General features: G+C 48.4%; 1 protein-coding gene across 1 annotated transcript in view; it reads right to left on the bottom strand.

Moving 5' to 3' along the window:
• Positions 1-15,482, bottom strand: part of FUT7 (fucosyltransferase 7) — a 46,851-nt gene extending 31,369 nt beyond the window's left edge. The window contains exon 1 of the mRNA XM_085611163.1: positions 14,040-15,482. The gene's annotated coding sequence lies outside the window, so the exon portion shown is untranslated. The remainder of the gene's footprint in view (positions 1-14,039) is intronic.
• Positions 15,483-18,773: the final 3,291 nt, after the last annotated feature.

The following is an 18,773-nucleotide window of genomic DNA, read 5'->3' as shown; positions in this document are numbered from 1 at the left end:
GGGTGCTAGCACCACCTTACCCAGACTACAGTAGTGGTCTGGTGGTGTCAGTTTGTGTGGCTGTCCCAGGGTGGCACAATCAGTGCTGCAGCCCTGGTAGGCCTACTGGGGGACCCATGCCCTGGGTACCTAGGGTACCATCTACAAGGGACTGGTAGGGCATGCCCAGCATCCAATTAGGTTTGTACCTAGAGTACTCACATCAGTTTTAGGGAGAAAGCAGATAGGCTGGGGTCCTGGATAGCAGGATCCCAGTCAGACTAGTCAAAAACCACTCAAATACCAGGCAAAAAGTTGGGGGCAACCATTAGTCAGATTCCACTCTCCTACAATACTAAAACATGGAGTAGATGTTCTGGGCCACTATTAACTCTGACTTCTCAAATCTGTCAACAGGTTTTAGCCATATCACAAGTGCCGTTAATGTTTACTGTAAGGAGGCAATGGGATATATATTACTTTACTAACTTGGGTCATTAACATAGCCTTATAGCCCGCCGTAGCGGGCTATACCGGCTGTTAAAGGCCCGCTGCAGCGTTAAAGGCCCGAGCCGAAGGTGAGGGACTTTAACAAAGCAGAGGGACTTTAAAAGCCGGTATAGCCCTGCTACGAAGGGCTATAAGGCTATTAGAACATTCTGCCACTAGAGGGCAGAATGTTCTAACAAAACAAAGCCTTCAGGGAGGGGATTCAAATCCCCTCAGGCTCCCTGAAGTCTTTGTTCACAGCCAGAGCTGTGAACAAAGACACATTGGAATGTTGGAGCTCCAGGCTTATACCAGCCATTATAAGCCCGGAGCACTCCATTGTTTCATTGGAGCTCCCAACATTCCAATGTTCTAATACATATCACTGACTGGGCCACTGATGAATATGACTGTTAGGGGACATTGATGCATTATGGTCTCTTGATGTATATTATTGCATTGGGCCTTTGATGCATATCAGTATCTGCCACTGTCCATATAATTTCTTGTCCTGGAGCACTAATGTGTAGCACTGTCCGGAGCCTTTCATGTAGAATGGTGTGAGAGGTCACTGATACCTATTGTTGTCTGGCATATAACAGTCGAGATGCACTGATTAATATTTTGTCTGAGGCCACTGGTGATTAACACCAACATCCAAAACGAATGCATATTACTGGTTTAGGCCATTAATGCATATTGCTATCAGAGGGCACTGAGATATATTACAGGTAGGTAGCACTGATGATTATCACCGTTAAGGGCCCATGGTGCACAGTACTGCCTCTGGTCATCGATGCACATACAGCCTGTAGCCATTGATACAAATTTCTGTCGGGTGGTATTGATGGAAGATGCTCTCTTGGATCATTGATGTGCATAATTGCCTGGGGCCCCACCTGTGCAAAACTGTTTGGTAATATTAATGCAGATTGCTATCAGAGTGCAGTAATGTGTGCTGCTCCCAGGGGCTGTGGATGAAGGATGTCATCCACAGGGTTTCTTGGCAAATAATTCTTTCAGGAGGGCACTGATGCACAGTACTGAATTGGACCAATGAGGCACGTCACTGTCTGAACCCACACATTACTGCAGGTGGCTATTGATTCCTAAGAATGTCAGAGGGTGTTGATGCACATTACTGTCAGGAAGCATTGACGCATAATGTCAGATCACACTGACGCATGTTGATATAGAAGGCCACTGATATATATCACTCTTTGAGGCAATTTATGCATATTACTGCCAGGGGCCATTGATGCGTATCCTTTCAGGGACCATGGAAGCAAAATACTGCTAGCTGGAATCAATCGATTTTATTATGTGGGCCTTTGATGCACGTACTGTTTAAGGTCATGCGTGTTACCTCATGGGCACATTGACATCAACTACTCGATGGCCATTTATGCATATTATTGTCAGTGGGCATGTACGAGTAATATAGACAGAGCAACTGAACCAAATGTTAAGCTCAACCTGTGTATGCAAATTTCTACTGGGCCATAGATGAACCTTGTATGTACCATTAATGTATATCCATCTGTGGCAATGAATGGATGTACTTCATGAGGTCATACAAATCGGAAGTCATTATAACTTTTAAGTGTATATTACTAAACTACCTTATTAGTAAAATGTGCTTATTGGGGTAACATATTGCCAATATTCGCTGAATAGTTGAAAGCTCTGTATATCCCACCTTGTGATGGTGCCATAGAGCACCGCTTCTGTATGAAAAGCTTAGGTCAACAGCTTCAGATCCCGGCTTTGCCCCTCCTTCTCTTTCCACAACACATAACTGGTCTGAACTACTTCCTTTAGCAGCTGTGACTACAGATAGCCGTCAGTGTGGCCCCCGAGCCGCGATGTGTCAGCCACAGAAGCAGTGCCGCTGTCTTTGTTGCGGCAGTTCTATAGGTTGAAGCTCATATCGCAGCAGCACGAGCTGAATCTCTGATCTGTGAAGGGTGTGGCCTCACCTCTGGACACAATAACACAAATATGCAAGGGCGGCAGTTCTACAAGGGTACCATCCATTACACCTCCGCCATTTTGATTACTTGAAAGTGCTGAAAGTCAGGGTGATATCTTAGTGAATAATGTTAGGGGTGTGAGTGTGACATTTCCCAACAAGCAATGAGGTGTACCTAACTAAAAAGCCTAGGGCGGGCGGGGGCCAGTGGAGGATGGTAATGGACAGGTTTATAGGTACTAGTTTTCATATATTTGGAAAAGTAAATCAGTCAGCGTAGGACCTCAGTGAGGTAGTCTGCACTTGATAACCCACTCTAGTCCATCTCCTCCTCACAGCAATGGAGGGCAGAAAGGCAAAAGAGAACAGGCTAGCCTCAGCCCATATCTAAGACCAACAGTTCAGGCTTAGGGTGGCCAGTAAAACCTGGCCTTTTAGTAGCCTGGGCCCAGCAGCAGATCTTGTGTGGAAGAAGAGAGGAATCAAGGAGAGCAGCCCTGGTCTCTGAGAGCCGGACTGGCCGTCCCTGGCACGAGGCGTTTCCCCGGGAGGCTGGAAGAGTGTGGGGCCGCTGTGTTGTAAATTAAGGCAGAATGTGATTAAGCATTCACTGAAAACATTAGTGTTTCCCTTTTATCGTGTTTTCCTCATTATGTTGGCCGAAGTCCGGACTCCATTTTGTATTGACATGCTGCCACGTGCTCACCACGAGGAGAGTCCGACCTCTGTGTTAGTTGCTCTTGTAATCTGCCTAGCAACAGTTATAAATAGCTCTCTCTTGTCCATCTGGCGCATGCCCAGACTTGACCACATCTGTTATAATTAGCTTTGCTTGACCATGTGTTTTCGCGGGCCCAAGGAGTATGTTAGCTCCGCCCATGTATTGATTTGGTATCGAGAATGACCCTAAATGGTAATGTTCTTCGACTTCATGTGGTATCCACCCACTCATGAGCCCCTCTGTTGTGTATAAAAGGGGACAATGTACGCAAGTTCTGTGTGCTACTCCTTGCAATACTGAAGAGTGTTGTGTGGATTGTAGGACCACCCTTAAGGGTTAATAAACGTTGTTTTTGTACTTTGCAGTTTCCGTGCCAACTTCCTTATAGATTTCGTTACAGAAGAGCGAACCCTTGTCTCTTGCGGGCCTAGCTGGGGCTTGTATTCATCAATTGGCGCCCGTCACGTGGGGCTCATCGGCGACTCGGATGCTCGAAGGACTGGTCGCGACGAAGGTGAGGAGTTTGGCCGGGGACGTGATCACTGCCAGCGGCGTCTTAGCCCTGGCATCCCGAGGTTTTTCTTCCTTCCCTTCCGAGCTGACCATCTGGGTGGCGCCGGTCATCGACTGAGACCTCTTCTGTCGGTCCTGCCGTGAGAGCCGTTTGGGCGATTGTGGAGCTTGGCAGTTGGAACCTGGACTCTTGATTGGTAAGAACCGTTGTACGGTACTTGCTCCGAGTTTTGAAGCCTGGTCTGGCTATTTGAGTTTGATTGATGGTGACTAGTCATATTTTGAATTTGTCTTTGTAAAAATATATGCGTTGCAACACATATAGGCAGGTAATGTGGAGAAATTTCTCCGGAGCTGTGTAAACTTGGAACGGCGCAACGATTAAGTGCCATTTTTCTTGATAATACTGCATATTTTCCATTATTCCTAGCATGCCTGCTTTTAGCGCACTCCGTAAGTGGTGCTGCTGTTTGGATAACCGGTTGAACCTCGAGGAATCTGCTCCAGCTCCCCCAGAGGGGACTCCTAATAGGGATATGTACGTGAAGCATGGTCTTTCTTCCATAATGTACAGCACGTTATGGAGGAAATATACTAGGAAGGATCCTGAGTTGCGATGGCCTTTGTATGGATCGTTTGATATACGTAAGATTGAGTATGTGGAACAGTGTATGTGTAAGCGACGTGCTCGTCAGGATATGTTTGAGTGTGTGCGATTATGGGTGAAGGAAGTGCGTGAGCGAGAGAAACGTGAGAAAGCGCTGTTTGATAAGGAGCAACGAAAGAATGATCATATGCGAGCGCAGGAAGCGAAGCATCGGGAGGACAAAGAGCAAACGGACAGACAAGAGAAAGAGCGTAGGCTACAAGTTTCGGGTCAATATGTTGTTCGCCAGCCGCTTTATCCTGTCCTTAATAATCCTGATGATGATTTTTATTTGCTAGATCGCTCTCCGCCCCCTTATGTTGGCGCATCCGCTCCGCGGCCGCAAGATTCTGACCCGGCTTCGGGTAAGGTAGACACACGGTCCATGCTGCCGGCCGAGCAAATGGCTGAGCTTCGGCAAATTTCCTTCCGTGCGCTTAAAGGCAAGGTATCCATGGAGGAATTATTTCAAATTTGGGGGCCATGGCAGGAGAGAGATAAAGTGTATTTTCTGGGTCATTTCGCGGATGAAGTGATTAATGCTTTCCGAAAATATTCTCATGTTTTTGAGCCTGACGAAGTGTCTTCGGATGCCAGAGCAATACGTAACGGTGCTTTTTCTCCCTCTAAGGCTCCTGAGGCGGCTCGGCGGCTGTTCGCCTTGCGGGACGAGGTGCTGGCCCTTCGAGAGAAAGCACGCCAACGAGCGGAGGAGGAGAAGCGGTCGGATTCAGTTGCGGCAGGGGGCCACCCATCCACCTCCCAGTCAGATAAGGATAATGTAGTGCATGCTAAACCGATGCGAGAGGCGGCACCTTTGTATGTCCCTCCGAAAGGAGCAGGGACTAGCTCGGACATTAACTCCGCCGATGCTAGGGGATATTTTGTGTATAATTGGGTTTATACTCCTTGGCATAGGGCCGATGTTATGGCGTTAAAGAATGCATTGCCTGACCCCCGCAAGAATCCAGCGGCCTTCTATGAAGAAGTCGAGGGGGCCTTGAATTCTTGCATTATGACCTTAGCGGATATAGATCTGTTCTTTGGCCTTATTCTACCACCGGACACGTGGCGGTCTGTCCGAAAGGTGGATGATGCAGTTGCTTTTAAGGCCCGGTGGTCTGAGCTTGAGGATGAGGATAGGGAACGGAAGCCCGCACAGAAACCACCCCAGAATATTCTAGATCTCCCTGCTGCTATTGTGGCTAAATTGAAAACAATAATCCCCCCTAAAAAGATTGACTGGAATATGTTAGCGGCATGTAAGCAGAAAGTTGATGAGTCAGTTGCAGATTTCTTCACGCGCTTCGAAGAAACGTTCCATGACTTTAGTGGCCAGTCGCTTACCGACGACACAGGCCGCCACCTTTTCGCGGACAAATATGTGGCCAATCTGCTGCCGGCAGTTGCGGCCCGGTTAAAAGCGAGTGAGAGTTCTTGGTCCTCCGCGACACCGACGGCCCTTCTGACCATCGCTCAGTATTATGAGCGTCAGGAGCACGAGGCGAAGGGCCAGGAGGAGAAGAAATCGAAAGATCTCAAAACCAAAGTGATGTTAGCACAAGTATATGGCCCGCCCCGCCGGGGTAATAATAATAGGGGAAGGGGCGGATCTTATGGTCCCCCTTCGGGCCGATCTGATTTGAATAAGAACCAATGTGCGTACTGTAAGCAGTTGGGCCATTGGGCCAGGGAGTGCCCAGCATTGCGTGCTTCGCGGCAGGGGCACACTCCGGGTGGCCAGAGAGGTAGAGGGGGCTTCTCGAACTTTAGAGGGAATTCTAACGATAATGTCCGTTTCGACACTGCTGGGCAGCACCGAGATAGCTCAAACGTTTTCGATCGCCAGCATCAGTATCATGTATCGGACATCGATCACTCGGGATATCATGATTCTCAGCATGCATAGGAATGCGTAGGATGGGGGTCCGAATCAGTTGAGGTGCCGGTCGATCAGACGGGTCCTTATGTATCGGCTGAGGTTTTAGGTTCTACTGATCAGTTCCTAGTGGATACAGGAGCGACACGTAGTGCATTGTCTAGGTACTTGGTTCCGGGGGCTCCCCCATCCGGCTCAATAGTTACATCGGTAGGGTTTGACGGTACACTCTCCCGAAGCCCTCTTTCACAGCCCCTTGCGTTTAAAGTTGATTGTTTTTCTGCGCCTTGTCCGTTTCTGCTTGCTCCGTACACACCGGATAACATTATGGGCCTTGATATGTTAAAGTACTTTAGGGCTACAATTCGTTGTTCCCCTGAGGGTGTGAGGGTGATTTTAAATGACAACTACCCCCGATCTGGGCGGATGTGTACGATCTCAGAGGATGCGTTGTTGGCTACCCTCCCCCAAGCTTTATGGGCGACTTCGGACACAGATGTCGGACAAATGGTGATTCCTCCGGTCCACATTAGTGTCCAGGAGGGGGCGGTGCTACCACGCCTCCCACAGTATCGTATTTCCCAGGAGGGCGAGGAAGCTCTCATACAGATTGTGCAGGATTTGATCGCAGTAGGAGTAGTGGAAGAAGTTCCCTATAATATCTGTAACAGTCCGATTCTCCCTATTCTGAAAAAGGACACGGATGCAAAGGTCTATCGGTTCATAATTGATTTGAGGGAGGTAAACAAGATCGTGATACCTCAGTACCCGGTGGTTTCCGATATCACGACGTTGCTTACCTTGGTCCCGCCTACGGCGACCGTGTTCTCAGTGATTGATTTGAAAAATGCCTTCTTTTCTATTCCCATTCACCCTGATAGCCGATTTCTTTTTGGGTTCACACTAAACAACAGATCTTATCGTTTTTGTAGAATTCCCCAGGGCTACACAGAAAGCCCTAGTATCTATAGTCAGGCTTTGAAGCGACAGTTGGATTCCTTTGTTTTACTCGAGGGGGTCGCCCTCATTCAATATGTCGATGACATCTTGTTGGCGGCTGACACCCTGGAGTTGTGCGAGAAAAGCACGCTATCCCTACTTTCCTTTTTAGCCTCCCACAATCACAAGGTCTCTAGGAAGAAATTGCAATTCTGTAGACCAAAGGTGACTTATTTGGGTCACCTTTTGTCTAAGGAGGGGCGTGCACTCACACCAGATCGTATCCAAGTAATCTTGGACACACCGAGGCCATCCACGCAGAAGGATGTGCGTGCATTTTTGGGCCTCGTTTCTTTTTGTAGACAGTGGATACTGGGGTTTTCACACACGGCTAAGCCATTACTAGCCCTCTTGACAAAAGATACGCCTATCCCAATCCCTTGGTCAGATGAGTGTGATGCTGCTTTTCAGCAATTGCGACAGGCCCTTTGTTCAGCACCAGTGTTAGGGACCCCTGATTATGCAAAACCCTTTTCGTTGTATGTGCATGAGAAAGATGGATGTGCATTATCAGTTTTAGTACAGATGCATGGTGATAAGCAGCGCCCTTGTGCATACTTTTCGGCTGTACTTGATCCTGTCGCCCGAGCATTGCCGGGGTGTTTTCGCTCGGTTGCGGCGACAGCTGTGTCAATACGGCAGAGTGAAGGAATTGTATTGTCCCATAAACTGTTGGTGTTAGTTCCCCACGCTGTTGATGCCCTGCTTAATCAAACAAAGACGCAGCATTTGACCAGTGCCCGTTTAACGGGATATGAGTTGACGCTTTTAGCTCCTCACATTACGTTAAAAAGGTGCGTGACATTAAACCCGGCCACATTGTTGCCATACCCCGAGACACAGCCTGAGGCACAGAAAGCGCATGATTGTATTCTTGTGACTGAGGAACAAACAAAGGGTCGTATTGATCTCCAGGATACACCCTTTTCAGATGTAGATGGAGAGTTGTGGGTAGATGGATCATGCCTGAAGCTACCAGATGGTACGACTTCAGCAGCATATGCAATTACCACGTTACAGACGATAGTGGAGACAGCACGCATACCACAGAAATCAGCCCAAGCAGCGGAACTGATAGCGTTAACACGAGCGTGTGAGCTTAGTACAGGATTGTGTGTGAATGTTTACACAGACAGCCGCTATGCCTTCGGAGTAGCGCACGATTTCGGCCTACTCTGGAAGGAGAGAGGGTTTCTAACGTCACATGGGGTGCAGATAATGCATGGGGAGTTAGTCCACAATCTTTTAACTGCATTGACATACCCAAAGAAAATTGCCATTGTTAAGTGTAGTGCCCATAGGAAAGTAGTTGATAAGGTTGGAGAAGGGAATGCGTTAGCGGATCGAGTAGCACGGGAGACTGCGATGCAGCCCGGTACTACTGCCATGTATGTAGTGAAGTCACAGGTGGAGAGATGGCATGATGCGAAGGAGGAAGTGCGAGAAATACAAAAGACCGCTTCTGACAAAGAGCGGGAACAATGGGCTAGCGAAGGAGAACTGGATGACGAGGGTTGCTGGAGAAATAAGCAGATGGATAGATGGAAATTACCCACGGCTTTTGTACAACCTATGGTCCAGATGGCACATGGGCTAGCACATGTTGGAGCTTCCGCAATTGTGAAATTGCTTACCCAAGTCTGGGAGCATCCAGAGATTGCTAGCACGGCAAAGAGGGTGGTGCAGACCTGTATGATCTGTCTGAAGTATAACCCAGGGAAAGGCACGCGAACTCCAGCAGGAGGATTTGCGACACCCACTGCACCCTTTGAGGTTCTGCAGATGGATTACATCCAGCTTGAGCGCTGTAACAATTTGAAGTATGTTCTAGTAGTGGTTTGCGCCTTTAGTAAATGGGTCGAGGCGTACCCTGCGAAAGACAATACTGCAATGACTACAGCGAAGCTATTGCTGAAAGAGTTTTTCCCCCGATACGGTGTCTGTAGACTTCTGTGGAGTGATAATGGCCCTCACTTTGTAGCAGATGTTATAAAGTATGTCTTGAAGGGCCTAGGCATCACCCAGAAGTTCCACGCCGTGTTCCACCCTCAGTCTGCAGGACTAGTCGAGAAATATAATGGTACACTGAAGCTTAAGATCGCCAAAATTCAAGCTTCAACGTCTTTGACTTGGCCAGACGCTTTGCCACTGGCGTTATTGTCAATTAGGTCGGTGCCACACTCCCGAACCGGCCTTACACCCTATGAGATTGTATTTGGACGCCCAATGAACATTTGGGGTCCACCAAGGCCTAAGGCTGTGTATGATGTACCTTGTGTGATGATGAGTGATTATCTGGCACAGTTAACGGATAACTTGGTTTCTATTCATCAACAGGTCCGAGAGGCGCTCCCTGATCGGTCTACTGGCGAAGGACATGGTCTCCGGCCTGGAGATCATGTGATGATAAAGGTTTTCGACAGATCGAACAGTTTGGAGCCGAGATGGGTCGGACCTGAGCAAGTCCTTCTTGCAACGAGGACGGCTGTGCGAGTCTCGAACAGGAAGAATTGGATCCATTCCTTGCACTGTCGAAAGGTACCGCCCGGATTGGTGGAGTCTGCCGTGCTGACCGATCAACGAGACATCCTAGCAGCAGAGACAGGCCGTGCTGCAGAGCCAAACGACACTGAGGAGCTCTTTTCGGACCACACGACTTCTGGAGGAAGGCGATATCATCTGCGATCAAGGAAGTGAGGTTTCCAGTACCGGGACATACTGTCAGAACGGCCCTTGGGTTAGTGAAACGGAGAGCCAATGAGGCAAGGGGGGGGGATCAGCCCTGCATTAGTGTAGCGACACCCGTCTTGGCCCGCTGGTGAAGAAATCAACCGCTGCCCAAGGGGAAGAGTTCTGACAGACTTTTTAGTTTCAGGAAGATACCAGGGTATTGTTTCCTTTGACATGGAGAAGAAGAAAATTCTTTGTGCACTGGGGTTCATGCTAACAGTAGCTATCATTGGTATAACCACATGGTTTGTGGAGGAGGCAACTCCTGCCCGAGAGACACTTGTGTTGACGACTCCAGTGCCTGCGGAGCACTACTTTTACACATTGCCATACCAAGAGTTGAAGCATCGACAATCCTATTTGAATAACACTTTCATTCAGATGCTGCATCACACCCACGTTGCTACAAATGCTACGAACTGTTGGATATGTGGGATGATGCCAGCCCATCAGAAGAAAGGAGGTACGCCATTCATACCCCTTCCTTTCTCTCACAATGGCTCTTGTAGAGCATGGTACACTCTGTTGTTTGCCACTCGAAAACCGACAGTGGGACGATTGCTTTTCAGACTTAATAAAGAATGCCATCAGGACAAGAATGGATATCCACAAGCGAATGGGACAATTTGGGAATGGGAAGAGTACCGACCGGACAATGAATCCATCCCCTATATCTTCACGAACACCAGAGACACTGTGGGGAAGGATAAATTTGTAATCCAAGTAGCACAAGCCCAAGCGGACCTGTGCGTCCAGAGTGTGGGTTTTATCCCTGTCGGTGTCAGTGATTGTATAACTGTGTTAAACATTGATGGGTTAAATAACAGCACCTTCCTAGCATCCCATAATACCTATTTTGTATGTGGAAATAAAGGTTATTACCGTTTGCCGGCTGGGTGGTCTGGGGTATGCTATGTATCATTCCTATTACCTCCTGTATTCTTAGCACCTGCGTCATATCATAAGGATTTGAAATTGCTGAATAATGTGACTGTAAATAGATATAAACGTACTCTATCTATTAATGAGGTGGATCAAACAGATACCAGCTTGCAACAGTATATTGATTTTAATTTAGGACTGTTTTTCTTTGTTGGAGCCGCTCTGAATAGTAGGAAGATCCGAAGATTAACAAGAGTGGTAGAAGCTGTGACTAATCAGACTGCTGCTGCTCTTGGGAATCTTACGGAAGAATTACAGATTACCAGGATTGTTGCATTACAGAATCGTATGGTATTGGATGTGATGCTAGCTGATCGAGGAGGAGCCTGTAAAATTATTGGAAGTAGCTGCTGTGTGTTCATCCCTGATCATACGCCATCCGTTTATAACGCCATTAATAAGCTGCATAAAATAGCAGCTGAAATCCACACGGAAAACGGCACTTGGTCCTTTTCTGGATGGTTTTGGGCGTTGGTTACTGCCTGGGGATGGAAGGTCTTAACTGGTCTCTGCATTATTATAGCAATTCTGTTCTTTCTCTGTATGTGTATTCAATGTGGACCATTGTGCTGTTCCGTATGCATTTCATTTTGCATTCCAGATAAGAAAGCTATTGCCGATGTTGCCCGCCAGAAGGGTCTAGCTAAAGAGGTTAAAGGAATGATGATAATTGACATATACGATGATTATTCTTGGAAACCGGATGTCTTCAGTAAATGCTGAAAGGGTCGTCTGTTGTAAATTAAGGCAGAATGTGATTAAGCATTCACTGAAAACATTAGTGTTTCCCTTTTATCGTGTTTTCCTCATTATGTTGGCCGAAGTCCGGACTCCATTTTGTATTGACATGCTGCCACGTGCTCACCACGAGGAGAGTCCGACCTCTGTGTTAGTTGCTCTTGTAATCTGCCTAGCAACAGTTATAAATAGCTCTCTCTTGTCCATCTGGCGCATGCCCAGACTTGACCACATCTGTTATAATTAGCTTTGCTTGACCATGTGTTTTCGCGGGCCCAAGGAGTATGTTAGCTCCGCCCATGTATTGATTTGGTATCGAGAATGACCCTAAATGGTAATGTTCTTCGACTTCATGTGGTATCCACCCACTCATGAGCCCCTCTGTTGTGTATAAAAGGGGACAATGTACGCAAGTTCTGTGTGCTACTCCTTGCAATACTGAAGAGTGTTGTGTGGATTGTAGGACCACCCTTAAGGGTTAATAAACGTTGTTTTTGTACTTTGCAGTTTCCGTGCCAACTTCCTTATAGATTTCGTTACAGAAGAGCGAACCCTTGTCTCTTGCGGGCCTAGCTGGGGCTTGTATTCATCAGCTGAGGGTTGGTTTTGGAGCAGGGCAGAAGTTTTAAAAGCACTGCAGAGTTCCTTATATATACAATAGTTTTCAGGCAACAATAAAAGTGCCAAAACAACGTTGGTAATTAGTGAACCTGCTGGAGAGAGATCGACATTTTTTCTAGTGGCAGTTTTGACTCATCTAAGGTAGCGCATAGGGTGAATATGACTGCTGCAAAGAGCGTGTAGTATGCAGATGGCAGAACAGTATTTTATGTGCATAGCTCAGTGTGTCACTGCTTTTGTCAAAGAGGTCCCTTTGTTACTATGTGGTTCATAAGTTACAATCGTAATCTAGGTTAGAAAGTTATGTTTTTTTCCCGGGCTTTCATTAACCTAATTTGACTGAAAAGGGTTTGTTTAGGTAGAAATAATTTCTTAATAATAAAGTAATTCCTAACCACTGTGCTAGGTTCTAAATCCTGAATTTTGTGCTTCCCCAGACCAAGCACTCCTAAAAAATGCCTACCAGTGTGAATGGCGTGTGAATCCTACACCTTGTAGTTCCCTTTGTCTTATGTATCATTTTCTATACACTGATTTACACATGCATGATTGTCTCTGTATGAGTGTGTGTGATGTAAAATGCTCTGACACCTTACACTGGTATGAGAGGTGCTTTAAAACAAATGACATACATGTGAGAGAGGAGCTATGGAGAGAGGAGAGGCACTGTTGGAGGGTGAGAGTGAGGGAATCATTGTAGAGCCCCATTAAAGATTGCCGTATCCTGGTGCCCGTTAAGGAAATCATTTACTATACTTTGAAAACAAATACAATTGAAGATACAATGAAAAACGTGTTGTAGAATGCGCCATGTTTGCTATTTTTCCCCATTTTTCATAAGGGGAGATACACCCACAACCTAATTTAGTGGTCAGGCTTGACCACTTCGCTCGCTCGTTATGCCCATAAGGGGGCTAGTCTAGGAAAATTTGCCAGGGCTGCTTCGGGTTCCCAGTCCGGCCCTGACTCAGACTGCAGCCAGCTGAAGGGTCCATGATCAAATCGTTTAATAGTCTGGTAAGTCGGAGGTGGATGTCAGGAGTGCTGGGGATAGTATGAACAGCGGCATTCATTTCCCAAGATGCATTGATTTCTGGGAGGGCGGAGGTCTCAGGGTTCAAGGCCTGCTCCCCAGAATGCTGAGGGCCATGTCCTTGAACTCACTTAGTATCAGGTCACATCTGGGCCTCTCTACAATGTATGGAAAAAATGTAGGGACCGGATGCCTTCCCATGTCACGCTAGGATTTCTGTTTAGTGCATTATCAGGGGATTGTGAGGGCGTGCAGTGTAGTGTGTGAGTGTAGGGGAAGAATATAACAGGGTGCAGTGTAGGTGGGAACAGGCGCGCAACACCCATTGGACTCAAAGGGCTTCAGCCCCCCCCCTGTCATGTGTGGCAGCCCGGGATGAGACAGCTTCCTGGCACACACACAGCCGCACCCGAGCACTTCACAGGTCTTTAAAAGACCATTTGCATGTTAATGAGGCCTTGCTGTTGTTTCACCTCTTCTAAGAGCCCCTGCAGCTCCACTCTGCCTATTGCTTAAAGATTCTGCCCCCCCTCCGAAATGATTTCTTTGCCCAGACCCCCCCCCCCCCCGAGATTTGGCTCTAGTTGCGCCTCTGGGTGGGAACATGGAATAATTTAAGGGGAATTAATGGGTGAGCGACTGAGTGGTTGTATGAGTGAGTGAGTGAGTGAGTGTAGTGTGCCTGTCGGAATATAGTAGGGAGAGTCTCTACAGAATGGAGCAAAGGCGATCATTTAAAGATAAACACTACGACATGAACACTGATACCCAACTCACCGAAACCAATGACTTGTATGCGTTCCTGTGTGTACCTCTTTTAGTGGAGCAGTCTCCCTCTGTGGGTTACAGTGGGGCAGTCTTCCTCAGTGGGTGACCGTGGAGCAGGCTCTCTCTGCGGGTGACAGTGGAGCAGTCTCCCTCTGCGGGTGACAGTGGAGCAGTCTCCCTCTGCAGGTAACAGTGGAGTGGTCTCCTTCTGCAGATGACAGTGGAGCGGTTTCCTCCTCTGGGAGACAGTCAGCAGTCTTCCTCTGTAGGTGACAGTGGAGCAGTCTGCCCCAGCAGGTGACAGTTAAGCAGTCTCTCCCTGAGGGTGACAGTGGAGCAGTCTCTCCCTGAGGGTGAGTGTGGAGCAGTCTCTCTCAGCAAGTGACAGTGGAGCAGTCTCTCTCAGCAGGTGACAGTGGAGCAGTCTCTCTCAGCAGGTGACAGGGGAGCGGTCCCTCTCATCAAGAGTCTTTGCACGGTCTGTAAGATCTGTGGGTTTCAGCCAGAGGGACAGTTTCAATCTCCTGGCGGCTGCGGTTGCTGTGGTCAGATACCAGGGCACTCTCTGATCTGCAGGTAACAGTGGAGCAGTCTCTCTCAGCAGGTGACAGTGGAGCAGTCTCTCTCAGCAAGTGACAGTGGAGCGATCTCCTCCTCTGGGAGACAGTTGAGCAGTCTTCCTCTTCAGGTGACAGTGGAGCAGTCTCTCTTAGCAGGTGACAGTGGAGCAGTCTCTCTCTGAGGGTGAGAGTGAAGCCGTCTCGACCAGCAGGTGACAGTGGAGCAGTCTCTCCCTGAGGGTGACAGTGGAGCAGTCTCTCTCAGCAGGTGGCAGTGGAGCCGTCTCTCTCAGCAGGTGACAGTGGAGCAGTCTCTCTCTGAGGGTGAGAGTGAAGCAGTCACTCTTAGCAGGTGACAGTGGAACAGTCTCTCTCTGAGGTTGAGAGTGAAGCCGCCTCGATCAGCAGGTGAGAGTGGAGCAGTCTCTCCCTGAGGGTGAGAGTGGAGCAGTCTCTCCCTGAGGGTGAGAGTGGAGCAGTCTTCCTCTACAGGTGAGAGTGGAGCAGTCTCTCCGTGAGGATGACAGTGGAGCAGTCTCTCTCAGCAGGTGACAGTGGGTCTCTTCCTGAGGGTGACAGTGGAGCAGTCTCTCTCAGCAGGTGACAGTGGAGCAGTCTCTCTCAGCAGGTGACAGTGGGTCTCTCCCTGAGGGTGAGACTGGAGCAGTCTCTCTCAGCAGGTGAGAGTGGAGCAGTCTCTATCAGCAGGTGACAGCGTGGCGGTCTCTCTCATCAAGAGTCCTTGCACGGTCTGTAAGGTCTGTGGGTTTCAGCCAGAGGGACAGTTTCGATCCCCTGGTGGCTGCGGTTGCTGTGGTCAGATGCCGGGGGACTCTCTGATCTGCAGGTGTCAGTGAGGCAGAAGTCTCTGCTACTCCCCAGGAAGTGTCCCCCCGGCTGCTGCTGCCCCTCACTGCCATCTCATGCTTAAGGGGCCTTGTTTTCTAGCTCTTCTGCTTTTTGTACGGTTTCATCATTCATCTTTCCGGCTTGTGAGGAGCTCAGCTGTCCTCTGCGTGGGGTTATTTATCTTTCGATCTGCCCTCTTTCAGCAGCAACCAAGGTGCTGTGTTAAAATGTGCCTGAAATGACTCAGAGACACCACAGCTCTTATCGACCCATCCTTTTCCTTCTCTCCTGTCAAATAGCTGACTTGTGATATAGTTAACCCAACTTTCTGGGCCTTGTCGAAGGTAAATCTTTAAACGTCTGGCACTAAAACCCTCTCCCTCCGCTTTGGCATCTTTAATCTCCGGACAGGCCACTGCAGAATTCACTTTGTGCATGCTAAGTTAATTGAGACTTAGCAGGCGCACTCATCCCCGGCTGAAGCTCTTTCTGAGTGGCAGATCATTTTTTAGCATGTCCAATGAGCATGCTGAATTTACTGCGCATGCGCACCTCGCTCATTAACCAGGAAGAAGGCCCAGCTGACTGACGCTTATGTGAAGGAGTAAACAAGCAGAAAGCCGGTACAAGGAGGTACAAGAATCTGTGATCTGATGGCCCTGTGGCAGATGGGCCCCTGAATCAATGGTTTCCAATGGCAGAGCCAGCTGAGCTTCTGCAGTCACCCAATGACCCCCTCAACTCTGAATGAGTCAGGGGAACTGCTACTTTGATGGAAGCTCTGCCAAACTCTGCATGAAGCTCTTGTCTCTGAGAGGTCAATGCCTGAAGCAAACTCCCGTTACATATGAAAGGAGCCTGTCCCTTTATTTCCTTCAGCAAGGTGAATGCTTGGTCCTCTCACCACTACATAGACTGATGCAGCCTTGGGGCTCTTTCAATTTGTTAACAGACACTTCTCAGAACCTTGATAACCAGCACCTAGTGACAAACGACGTTGCAGAGGTGCCTAGAAGTGTAATCAGTCTCTCGCTCACAACCTCTACTTGGGGGCGCACTACCAGAGGCACCTAGACTATAACTCCTGTAATCAGTCTCTCGCTCACAATCTTATGATCTTCCACATCCGCAGTCATGTGGGCCCTTAGTGATTCTAAAGGAAAATTCACCAGTGTATCTGAATCCAGGCTCCCTGGAAAAATCCTGCCCCAAACTACAAAACAATCAGATGAGAAACCATGAAATGACATATTGAGAGGTTCACTAATTTTCAGGGAACCACATAATCTCTATCAATCCTTGAGGAACGCGCACAGGGCTTTAAGTGGGGTGAACAAACCGGGGGGTCTCTCAAAGGGGCGTGGGCAATGTAATTAAGGGTGTGGCATAATAACACGTAAGCTAAACATCTGTGTTTAGCATAGTGTGCCGCATGGCTTGTATTTTGCTGTTTCTGTCATTGCATCCAGATATATGATACAACAAGTAACATCATACCGACATCAAGTCAGGACTATTTGCTTTGTCAATGGTTGTTAGTTGCATAAGATAAACAAGCAGCAACTATGGCTTCAATATTATTGAAAAAACTTCCACTTAAAGCCCTCACGACCCCATGACCATGTTGCTACTCCTGAGTTTCAAAAAGAGAAGGGAAAGAAATCCAGAGAGAAAATGACTCTCTTCAAAGGATTTCCACATCGATGTGCCTGCTGTCACTGCAGTCCGGAAAAAATAAGGACCGCCAGTGCCAGGGTACAAAACAGAGCCCGACAAAGACCTGTTTCGAGGTCCCCTTTAAAAAACTGCCGGTGCTCAGACCGGGTGAGACCCGGCCCACTTCAAGCCCTGCTTCTATGCACCAGAAGTTCCTATATCTGTAGTAAATTGTACAGGTACATCACAAAACACCTCCTGTAGCTCATCAAGGCGACATTCACGCAGTCCACCTTCGCTGGACCTCCCAACAAACTGCTTTTTTGGCATAGGCGTACCCGCCGACGCTACTTCATGGACCACAATTCTTTGGGGTAATACGCTGGTAGGACTAGCAGAGTGCGGCCAATCGGATTTTTGTTTACATTCAGGCTCCCTTGAGCCGGTGGGGCTGACGAGCCCATGGCTACGCACCTGCGCGCCTTGAGTGGTACTTTATCTGAGAATATTTTTTGGCAGCCTACGCAGCAACCCTACACACATACCTACTCCCTACTGACGAGAGGCAACTACCTCGAAACACGTGTCCAGGGATGGCTAACGCAACACTTATTTTCATTTTAAACTTTTAGCATAGGCGTACCCGCCGACGCTACTTCATGGACCACAATTCTTTGGGGTAACACGCTGGTAGGACTAGCAGAGTGCGGCCAATCGGATTTTTGTTTACATTCAGGCTCCCTTGAGCCGGTGGGGCTGACGAGCCCATGGCTACGCACGTGCGCGCCTTGAGTGGTACTTTACCTGAGAAAATTTTTTGGCAGCCTACACAGCAACCCTACACACATACCTACTCCCTGCTGACGAGAGGCAACTACCTCGAAACACGTGTCCAGGGATGGCTAACGCGACACTTATTTTCATTTTAAACTTTTGGCATAGGCGTACCCGCCGACGCTACTTCATGGACCACAATTCTTTGGGGTAAAACGCTGGTAGGACTAGCAGAGTGCGGCCAATCGGATTTTTGTTTACATTCAGGCTCCCTTGAGCCGGTGGGGCTGACGAGCCCATGGCTACGCACCTGCGCGCCTTGAGTGGTACTTTACCTGAGAATATTTTTTGGCAGCCTACGCAGCAACCCTACACACATACCTACTCCCTGCTGACGAGAGGCAACTACCTCGAAACACGTGTCCAGGGATGGCTAACGCGACACTTATTTTCATTTTAAACTTTTGGCATAGGCGTACCCGCCGACGCTACTTCATGGACCACAATTCTTTGGGGTAACACGCTGGTAGGACTAGCAGAGTGCGGCCAATCGGATTTTTGTTTACATTCAGGCTCCCTTGAGCCGGTGGGGCTGACGAGCCCATGGCTACGCACCTGCGCGCCTTGAGTGGTACTTTACCTGAGAATATTTTTTGGCAGCCTACGCAGCAACCCTACACACATACCTACTCCCTGCTGACGAGAGGCAACTACCTCGAAACACGTGTCCAGGGATGGCTAACGCGACACTTATTTTCATTTTAAACTTTTGGCATAGGCGTACCCGCCGACGCTACTTCATGGACCACAATTCTTTGGGGTAACACGCTGGTAGGACTAGCAGAGTGCGGCCAATCGGATTTTTGTTTACATTCAGGCTCCCTTGAGCCGGTGGGGCTGACGA

This window comes from Triturus cristatus, chromosome 1_2 (genome assembly GCF_964204655.1).
Source record: "Triturus cristatus chromosome 1_2, aTriCri1.1, whole genome shotgun sequence".
Taxonomy (NCBI): Eukaryota; Metazoa; Chordata; class Amphibia; order Caudata; family Salamandridae; genus Triturus; species Triturus cristatus.
Note: the sequence above shows the minus strand (reverse complement) of the source record. Positions and strands in the feature narration are given on the sequence as shown.